The sequence below is a fragment of the Topomyia yanbarensis genome, chromosome 3, assembly GCF_030247195.1.
Source record: "Topomyia yanbarensis strain Yona2022 chromosome 3, ASM3024719v1, whole genome shotgun sequence".
NCBI lineage: Eukaryota > Metazoa > Arthropoda > Insecta > Diptera > Culicidae > Topomyia > Topomyia yanbarensis.
The window spans coordinates 224,968,143-224,978,813 of NC_080672.1; the positions used below are offsets into that span (position 1 = coordinate 224,968,143).

At 35.7% G+C, this 10,671-nt stretch overlaps 1 long non-coding RNA gene across 1 annotated transcript; it reads right to left on the reverse strand.

Moving 5' to 3' along the window:
* Positions 1-637: 637 nt before the first annotated feature.
* Positions 638-9,999, reverse strand: LOC131693182 (uncharacterized). Its single transcript, XR_009306172.1, has 3 exons — positions 7,859-9,999; positions 7,033-7,740; positions 638-3,339 (listed from the first exon to the last, which is right to left on the reverse strand). It is a non-coding gene; the product is annotated as an uncharacterized LOC131693182 (long non-coding RNA).
* Between the last annotated feature and the right edge of the window lie 672 nt (positions 10,000-10,671).

Consider the following 10,671-nt stretch of genomic DNA (forward strand, 5'->3'; position numbering starts at 1 on the left):
ATCAAATGAATCAAATGAATCAAATGAATCAAATGAATCAAATGAATCAAATGAATCAAATGAATCAAATGAATCAAATGAATCAAATGAATCAAATGAATCAAATGAATCACATGAATCACATGAATCACATGAATCAAATGAATTAAATGAATCAAATTGGTTAAATTCATCCTGTGAATACAATGAATCAAATTAATGAAATGGATCAAATTAATAAAAAAAATGGATGAACAAAATGAATAAAGTAAAAAAATAAATGAAATGCATAAATAAAACAAACGAATCAAATAAACAAAATGATAAAATGAATAAAAAGAAGAAAATGAGCAGAATTAAATGCATTGATTAAAATGAAAAATTGAACAATGATAAAAGGTTATAAATTAATATAAAGAAATAAATTGAATAAAAAAAATATTTGGATGAAATGAATAAAACTGAAAAAGTAGTCAGACTATTAAAATGAAGAAACTGAACAAAATGAATATACTGGAAAAAATGAATAAAATGCATACAATGAAAACAATGAATAAGTTAAATGAATGATGTGAGTAAAATGCACAAAAAGAATAAACTGATCGGAGTGAACCTAAAGAATGAAACAAATAAAATAAGTAAAATGAACGCAGATAAACTAAACTAATAAAAAGATGCGGAATGAAATAATTAATTAAAATGAAATGGTCATATATTTGAAGCTAAAAACATTTTTGAATAAAGAAAATGAATAAACCGGATTTACGAATTTGAGAACCATTGCATCAGAAAGTTTTGAAATGTTTTCGAAAGTCCCATCTTCTGAGAAAAGGCAAATAAATATGTAATGGACTTTCTATGGCTTCCATCTTTTTTGGTTCTATTCTTTTTGTTTTCATGCTTCTTTACTTGACGGCGTCGTTTTAAGATCATCTGGTGTTTCTACTTTATTGTTGGACTTTAATTAGTTATCAGGAACCTGGGACGTTCAATTTGCTTTGAAATTCGAAGTTGTAAGCTACCGCTTCGTTTTTTTTCGCGGGCCGCAGAACCATCTTTGCCTAAAAAAATAGCATGAAACAAAAAGATTAGTGTTTTAGTAGATTTATAAGAATTTGGAAAAGGGATTATTTAAAGGAGGGATTTAGACTTAGATTTAGATTAGGAATTAAATACTTACCTGAAAATAAAATGCATGCGATCACCATCGACGATCACCACCAATTCACCCGAACAAACATGACAGCAGGATAGTAGATACGAAGCTAGATGAGACAACCATACATCGAGCGTTATTACTCGCCCGTCGATGAAGCAGATGATAATGATGATAACGATGATAACGCGCAGACAATCTCGTCTGTTCTCAAAAAAAACCAAAATGACGGTTGAACCTGACTGCATCTCTGGAAGGGTTTCCGTCTTGGAAATTGTATAGAAGAGCGTTAATATAAAAGAGGGAAATTATTGTTTCGCCGCCTATTTAAAAAAAATCGATAGAGAGTAAAGTTTGTTTTTTGGTATAGAAGAGCTAACAAAAGGGTGGCAAAGGTCACAATAGCTCTGAATTTGAATTTAAATTTGTAAGGCGCGAAAGTGAACATCGTTTTTTTGTTTAAAAAAAATTGATTGTGTTTCATCAACAGGACGGGAGGTTTTGGATCTGGACCAGTTTGGAGTCTGCGAAATTGGTAAGATTGGTGGTGATCGCAAGAAGAAGAGTGTAAATAGTGTAAATAGTAGGCCTAAGAATTGTATATAGTAGTTATAAGAAAGTGAATTGGAAAAATTAAAGGAAGTAGATTAGAAATTTAAGTTTGAATTTTCCTTTGAATAAAGTGTATCCCTGAGGAAATCCAAGTTCGCTGAGTGGTTCTGGGGGATCGATTCCTTCTTTAGCGCACCGAGTTTCGCGACTCAAAGGGGGAGTTTAATTCTCGTAACCTTATAATTGGCGCCCAACGTAAAAGTAGCCCAGTGTTTCGAAATGGAGGAAATAGTTTCAAAAGATATTAATGTTGCTTATTTGAGTGATGAAGAGTTAGACTACGAGTTGAGACTTCGTGCAATACAGGGAACAGATTTCTCTTTAGAAGCAAAGCAAAGAGCTTTACGAAATTTTTTCAGAGAAGAGCAGAAAAACAACCAAAGCGTCCTATTCTCTAGTGAAAGGATAAAACCAGAGGAGGAAATAGCTGCTTTGACATACAAATTAGTACATTTTTCATTTACAGGAATTCCAAGTGATCAGATTGAATTACAGAAGCTTATGACCAAAACGGTCCACACCGCGAAAAGATTAGATCGTCTTGAAAAGGCAGAACTAGAACACGAACGTTTAGAAGTTATTAGAAATAGTAAACCGGCTTTTATTGATTTTGTGAAACGACTGATAGGACAGGAAGGGCGAGAAAAAAGTCTGTTTGAGTAATATAATGATCGCGAATCATCGCCATTGTTGAACGAGCAGCATAATCAAAATGGTGAAGATTTGGATAAAAGTGTAGCAGAAGGTTTAGATAATAATGAGGAGCTTAATAAATCAACTCATGATGAAATGTTGAACAATACGTATCTAACCAAAAATGAATGTGATGAGCTTCGAGCAGCAATGAATATTTTGCGGAAATACCAGCAAAGACAAGAAACGTTTCCGGAAATAATCGATAAATTTAATTTTGATATGTCTTTTCTTGATCGGAAGTCTGCAGTGTTTAGGAACAAAGAGGAAAAGCAAATAGTGATACAGAATGTTACAGAACCAAAACAAGCGGATAAATCAGTTGTTGCCAGATAGAATGTTACCTTTAGTGGAGACGGTAAAGGGTTATCGTTGTCCCAATTTTCTGATACAATTAATTTATTGAAAATTTCTCAGAATGTTACGGATGAAGAATTGAAGCGGAATGCGTTTTTTTTTGTTCTCAGGGCAGGCAAGGGAATGGTATTTAACCTTTTATCAAAGCTTTCGGACGTGGGAAGATATAAAAGAGGGCCTATACAAATTTTATTTACCGGCTAATCATGACTCAATGAAGTATCGAGAGATTTTAGCAACCGTACAGAAAGATGATGAAACTTTTGATCATTATTATCTGCGTATGGAAAAACTTTTCAAAGAATTGTCCTATATGCTATCTGATCGAGAAAAGGTTAAACTACTTAAAGAAAATCTAAACTCAACCTACTTATTTCGATTAGCTCCCTACATGTCTTCAGTCAGAAATCTCGTAGAGTTACAATACTATTGCAAGCAGTTAGATGATGTTGATTACAGCATACAGTTGCGGGTCCAAGAATCAAAAACCTCCCAGAACATTCCTCGATTCAATCCTCGAATTGCAGAAATGAACTATTCACCTAGAATCAATAATGGGAATAGCTTCAATGAACAATCTTACTACAACCGTAGGTTTAATAATATCAGTCCATATCCCAGCTTTTCAAACAATAATCAAAGAATAACCAAAGAAGAAACCCCAAATATTCCATTCAGGAAACCTTTCATAAGAGAACCTTACCATTCGAATAGATTTTCGAGTTATAGATCGAACAATTCCGCACCAACACCGAGAGTTAGTCAATGGAACAAGGTTCATGATCAGCACAATAACAATAACGATAAGCAAGTGAACGTGAAGTACACAGGCACGGTGAAGAAACAGTACAGCAGTCAGAATGATAGTAGCAAAAGAAATAATGATGGGAACGAAGTTGTAATGAACAATATGAGAGTGAAAGCAGACGAAGTGAAGAGAGAGGATATGTGCTGGAATTGCGGGAAAAAGGGACACATATATAGGAAATGTTATTCTAGAGTTAGAAATAGGTTTTGCGGTGGGTGTGGAATGAAAGACATAAGCTTTCAAGAGTGTAGAAAGTGTAACTCGGGAAACGCGTGAAAGAGACTGCTGAAATGAGCCACCCAGTCTCAGAGAACACACGGGCTCAAAGCTATGACTATTTTGCGAACAAAAATCTAATAATTAACGTTCCGAATGATAAACGAAATTACGCGTATGTGAATGTATATCATGAAGGGATGTTGGGATTATTAGATTCAGGTTCAGAAGTTACGGTTATTGGGAAAACGGTAGGGGAAACAATCAGCCGCATGAATTTGCAAAAATTTCCTATAGATTTGAAAATTAGAGCTGCAGATGGAACGCAACATGCGGTCGAATCATGTTACCACGTTCCATTTAAATACAATAACCAAATCCACGTGATTCCGACATTGTATATACCATCATTGAACAATAATTTAATACTAGGAGTAGATTTTTTTGAAGCGTTCAATGTAAAATTAATTGTCGATAGTCAAATAATGAATATTGAAGAGTTAGCTACGGAACATGCATTAACAGATGAACAAACAACAGCGTTAAAGCTAGCTACCAAAGAATTCCTAGTTTCATCAAAAGAGTTTATAGGTAGGACAAAAATGATTGAACATAAAATAGAGATAACAGAAAATTCTCCTGTGCAAATCAATCCTTATAAATGGTCTCCTTATGTGCAGAAAGATGTAAATGTAGCTCTCGATCAATTGTTGGCATTGGGGTTGATTTCTGAAGCTGACACAGATTATTTTCAACCGATTTGTCCAATTAAGAAGAAAGATGGAGGTGTGCGGATTGTTCTTGATTGTAGAGAGCTGAATAAGAAAACAATCCGTGACCATTATCCAATACCGTACATGAATGGTATTTTGTCTCAGCTTGGTCCATGTAAATATTTGTCCACGCTCGATTTAAAGTTGGCTTATCATCAGATTCCGCTAGAAGAAAGTTCGAAACGTTATACAGGGTTCAAAGTCAATGGTCGAGGATTGTATGTTTGGAACGTCATGCCCAATGGTTTGATGAATGCGCCCATGACCTTGGCAAAGTGTATGGATAAAATTCTTGGAGTTGATTTACTACCGCATGTTTTCGTCTACTTAGACGATATTATTATTGCGACAGAAACTTTCGAGGAACATATTAGACTGCTGAAAGAAGTAGCGCACAGGTTAAGAAAGGCGAACTTAAGTATTAGTCTGGAAAAATCGCATTTTTGTAGGCAGGAAGTAAAATTCTTAGGGTTTATTCTGAACCAAGATGGATTTTCAGTAAGTGACGATAAAATAAAAGCTGTGGTGAATTTCAAAACTCCGAAAACTCAACGAGACGTTCGGAGGTTGATTGGGGTTGTCAATTTTTATCGACGATTTATACCAAATTGTTCTCAATTAACAGCTCCTCTCACTGATGTGCTGAAGACAGGTAAAGCTTTTCAATGGACAAAAAACGCAAACGAAGCTTCTCTTCAAATTAAATCGGTGCTTTCTTCTGCACCAATTTTGAGCAACCCTAGGTTCGATCAGCAATTTGTTCTTGAAACTGATGCGTCCGATTATGCGATGGGCGCAGTTTTGTATCAAGAAGTTGAGGGAGAGACAAAAGTTATAGCTTATCATTCAGCCAAGTTCACGTCAGCAGAAAGAAAATATGCAGCAACAGAGAGTGTTTGGCAGTATTGAAAGCATTAGAGCATTTTAGAGGTTATATTCAAGGTGTTCATGTTACTGTTCGAACAGATTGTCAGGCATTAACATTCTTGAAAAATCTTAAATGTGAGGGTAGTAACCGATTAGCACGCTGGAATCTTCGATTAGCCGCATATGATATAACATTAGAACATAGAAAGGGTATCATGAATGTTGTACCCGATTGGTTGTCCAGACCAGTTGAAACAGTTTCGATTTTGTCATCCTGGTATACAAACCTAAAATCAGCTATCGAATTAGACCCTGAATGTTACCCTGATTTCCGTATCATAGATGGGAAAGTGTACAAATATGCTATGAGTGAATCGGAACTAGTAGATCATTCTTATGATTGGAAGGAACTGATTCCTGATGAAAGAAGGAAAATTATTTTGAAGGAGGCGCATGATGATTCAGCTCATTTAGGTGTGGAGAAAACATTAGAGAGGATAAAATTACGCTTTTATTGGCCAAGAATGAAGCAAGACGTAATAGAATACATCAAAGGTTGCAAAAGCTGTAAAGCCTCCAAGCCTATAACAACAGGGAATAGGCCCACTATGGGGAATCCAAAGCAAAGTGAATTTCCTTTTCAACTTATATCGGTTGATTATATAGGACCATTACCCCGCTCAATTTCTGGGTTCAGGCATATTCTAGTAGTAGCATGTTGGTTCAGTAAATTTTGCTTCCTACATCCGGTGAGAGAGATCAACACAAAAGGCCTTTGTCGGTTCATTGAGAGAGATATTTTCAGAAGATTTTCTGTGAGCGAAATCTTAATCTCCGACAATGCAACAGTGTTTTTTGGGAAAGCTTTTAAAGAACTTTTGGCCAAATACCAAGTTAAACACTTTCTTTCTGCTAGTTATCATCCTCAAAATAACCCTTGCGAAAGATACAATAGGGTAATTAATGCGGCGTTACGATGTTATGTGGGAGATGACCAAAGAAAATGGGAGGAAGCTTTACCAGTTATTGAACACGCGATAAACACAAGTAAACATTCCTCAACAAAATTCACTCCGTGCTTCGTGGTATTCGGGAGAGAACATGTAATATCGGGAGAAGAATATGCAATGAAGAGAAGGTTTGATGCGAAAGGAGTGCAACTAGAGAAAAGACCAGAATTAGATAAAAAATTGAAGAATATTGTGAGACAAAATATGGCAAAAGCTTTCCAAGAATACTCACACTCATATAATCTTAGAAGCTCGAAAAGGAATTTGGATTACAAAGAAGGGGATATCGTTTGGAGGGATTCATTTCTCCAAAGCAATGCAGCGAACAACTTTAGTGCAAAGCTTGGTCCCAAGTACATCGAATGCAAAATATCCAAAGTAATGGGAAATAATACATATGAATTGAAGGATTTGAATGGGAAACGGTTAGGAATCTTTAGTTCAAAAATTTTTCATAGATAAGTTAGAATTAGTGAAAAAAAAAAGAAAAAAAAATGGTAAATACACCTATAAAAAAAATTAATATAATTGGAAAAAAAATAATGGCAAAATGGAACTTACGGCAACCAGAAACTTTAAAATGAGTCAATATCAATGATAGAATCAGATAGAAAACTAATGAGATGTTCAATATTGGATGCGAATAATTTCCTGTAGTATTATGGGTACAGATCACATTCAATATATCCAGCGCGCGCTTATATTAGCTGGAAAAATTTGGAGGCTTCCTAAAAAGAAAAAGAAATATTTAAAAAAAAAATTATCTCGCGAATAATGAAGAAAAGCATTATTTCTCAATGGATCATTGGGTAAAAAAAGAAGATGCTAGATTGGGAGATTAAAAGGGATCTTGAAGTTTATGTGTTTATGTACAAATTTGGTTGACGAATCGGATTTGGCGATTTATCATTACTATGGTTTTGAAATGAAGAAAGCACATAGAATCATGGAGTTTAGGAAAGAAGGAGAAGAATTATTATGTGGAAGAGAGAGAATTGGATCATTTTGAGGTTAGGGCGATTCCTTCACTGGTATTATCTGGACAATAGAAAAATACGCGAAGAGCTTTGCATTGTCGCGATTAAATTGGAAGATGTAAGATGAGCATCCAGTAGTCTGATTAGTCGTCCGTAAAATGCATAGTTTCTTCTGAAATCGCAATGAAATTTGTGCAAACAAGTTAAGTTTACACAAATTTTATTTTCCGAAGTTGAGGGGTATTGTAAGCTACCGCTTCGTTTTTTTCGCGGGCCGCAGAACCATCTTTGCCTAAAAAATAGCATGAAACAAAAAGATTAGTGTTTTAGTAGATTTATAAGAATTTGGAAAAGGGATTATTTAAAGGAGGGATTTAGACTTAGATTTAGATTAGGAATTAAATACTTACCTGAAAATAAAATGCATGCGATCACCATCGACGATCACCACCAATTCACCCGAACAAACATGACAGCAGGATAGCAGATACGAAGCTAGATGAGACAACCATACATCGAGCGTTATTACTCGCCCGTCGATGAAGCAGATGATAATGATGATAACGATGATAACGCGCAGACAAGCTCGTCTGTTCTCAAAAAAAGACCAAAATGACGGTTGAACCTGACTGCATCTCTGGAAGGGTTTCCGTCTTGGAAATTGTATAGAAGAGCGTTAATATAAAAGAGGGAAATTATTGTTTCGCCGCCTATTTAAAAAAAATCGATAGAGAGTAAAGTTTGTTTTTTGGTATAGAAGAGCTAACAAAAGGGTGGCAAAGGTCACAATAGCTCTGAATTTGAATTTAAATTTGTAAGGCGCGAAAGTGAACATCGTTTTTTGTTTAAAAAAATTGATTGTGTTTCATCAACAGGACGGGAGGTTTTGGATCTGGACCAGTTTGGAGTCTGCGAAATTGGTAAGATTGGTGGTGATCGCAAGAAGAAGAGTGTAAATAGTGTAAATAGTAGGCCTAAGAATTGTATATAGTAGTTATAAGAAAGTGAATTGGAAAAATTAAAGGAAGTAGATTAGAAATTTAAGTTTGAATTTTCCTTTGAATAAAGTGTTTCCCTGAGGAAATCCAAGTTCGCTGAGTGGTTCTGGGGGATCGATTCCTTCTTTGGCGCACCGAGTTTCGCGACTCAAAGGGGGAGTTTAATTCTCGTAACCTTATAAAGTTTACTTTTTGGTCACATATTCCCGAAAAACAGATTTATGTACAGAATAGAATTTACTGGTCCAGTATTTTAACGCGCAATTGAATATAGTAAAGTGAGACAAGGTCACATGTGCTTTCAAGTCCCTTGAACAGAGAACGACAGGGAGAATGCGATACGTGAATGAGACAGGTAAATATTTCAAAGTTTTTATTTGCATTGAAGTAAATAGTGTGAAATGTCTAGGCTGATTGCAATGCAGTCTCTTTCCATTCATCCTTATAGCTTTCATATTGTTTCGTTCGGAATTCTCGTGCAGGAAATATGGATACATAAGTCCTATACAGACCAATACTGTGAAAAAGAAATGGTACAAACTACTCAGTATATCCAGATATGGACGACGATAAGTTAGAAGACACATTGTAGTTGCATCCCCCATCGAGAGTGGGTACTTTGGGAGACTTCTTTTCCTGGATCTAATTTGTGGATATCTTTGGTCTTTGATCCGTTATTTTTCATGAAAGTTCGTACCAATACAACGAATGTGCAGCTGATACAACTCATGGTTCATTTGCCTGCGCAACGTTCCGTCTTCCATCTGCACGCCACCATAAATGGTACGCAACACCTTTCGTTCGAAAACTCCAAGGACGCGTTGGTCCTCCACGAGCATAGTCCAGGTCTCGTGGCCGTAGAGGACTACCGACCTAATCAGCGTCTTGTAGATAATCAACTTCGTGCGGCGGCGAATTTTGTTCGATCGGAGCGTCCTCCGGAGTCCAAAGTAGGCATGATTTCCCGCCAAGATCCGTCTCTGAATTTCTCTGCTGTTATCATTGTCGTCGGTTACCAGTGAGCCCGAATACATGAATTCGTCGACCATTTCGATTTCGTCACCGTCAATCCGAACTCGAGTGGGAGGTTCACATTGTCGTCTCTAGAACCTCTTCCTCTCATGTATTTTGTCTTCGAAACGTTGATCGCAAGTCCAATCCTGCTGGCTTCAGTTTTCAGTCTTTGAGCATATATTTCATTCAAAATTCAATAGAGATACGAATAGTTTAAATATCGCACGTGGAATGTCTCTTTTGAAAATTTTCATCGTCAAACTTTCATATTACCCTGTTAAGCCAAATATTTTTTCTGAAATAGCCATGAATTTCCTTAATTATAGTGTAGATACAGGCTTTGAATACAATTGAATTAAAGTTGAGTTGATGTAGCAGCAGACGAAAATAGTTTTGTTTTCTCAAACCTTTGCAATTACAATTAATAAATATTTCAGATTAGCAGATCTTATCACACAACTTAGAAATTGATACAGAAATAGCTCGATAGATGCGATAGAAGAGACAGAGAGAAAGAGAGAGAGAGAGAGAGAGAGAGAGAGAGAAAGAGAGATAGAGATAGAGATAGAGATAGAGATAGAGATAGAGAAAGAGATAGAGATAGAGATAGAGATAGAGATAGAGATAGAGATAGAGATAGAGATAGAGATAGAGATAGAGATAGAGATAGAGATAGAGATAGAGATAGAGATAGAGATAGAGATAGAGATAGAGATAGAGATAGAGATAGAGATAGAGATAGAGATAGAGATAGAGATAGAGATAGAGATAGAGATAGAGATAGAGATAGAGATAGAGATAGAGATAGAGATAGAGATAGAGATAGAGATAGAGATAGAGATAGAGATAGAGATAGAGATAGAGATAGAGATAGAGATAGAGATAGAGATAGAGATAGAGATAGAGATAGAGATAGAGATAGAGATAGAGATAGAGATAGAGATAGAGATAGAGATAGAGATAGAGATAGAGATAGAGATAGAGATAGAGATAGAGATAGAGATAGAGATAGAGATAGAGATAGAGATAGAGATAGAGATAGAGATAGAGATAGAGATAGAGATAGAGATAGAGATAGAGATAGAGATAGAGATAGAGATAGAGATAGAGATAGAGATAGAGATAGAGATAGAGATAGAGATAGAGATAGAGATAGAGATAGAGATAGAGATAGAGATAGAGATAGAGATAGAGATAGAGATAGAGATAGA